Below are 416 nucleotides of genomic sequence, written 5' to 3'. Positions count from 1 at the left end.
GAGTGTGGTGGCGCACATCTGTAATCCCAGCACTCGCCTGTAATCCCAGCGCCGGGGAGGACGCTGAGACAGGAGGATCCTGTGACTGCAAGGTCAGCCTGAGCTATATAGAGCCCCGGTCCCCACTGGGTGCCGCTGAGATCTGTGAAGTACAGCTTCAGCCTGAGGGCTCCGGCCCACAGGGGCGCCCCCGGCCTCTGCGGAGCAGAGACGCCCCGGGATTTTCTCCCGTTTAGTTTCCAGTGGACGGGAAACAGCCGCACCGTCTCCGTAATCTGATTATTTAAATTACACGAAGGACAGCCCGGGAGCCTCGCATCATCGCTCGCGACTCCGCTTCTGCGGGGAGCGGTGCTGGCTGCTGCTCCCGGGCCGCTCTGCCTCGCGGAGGGGGAGGGGGAGGGGGAAGGGGGAGG

The sequence above is a fragment of the Chinchilla lanigera genome, unplaced genomic scaffold, assembly GCF_000276665.1.
Source record: "Chinchilla lanigera isolate Chin_1 unplaced genomic scaffold, ChiLan1.0 scaffold00016, whole genome shotgun sequence".
Classification (NCBI taxonomy): Eukaryota; Metazoa; Chordata; class Mammalia; order Rodentia; family Chinchillidae; genus Chinchilla; species Chinchilla lanigera.
The sequence above is the reverse complement of the archived record's forward strand: the minus strand, read 5'-3'. Positions refer to the sequence as shown.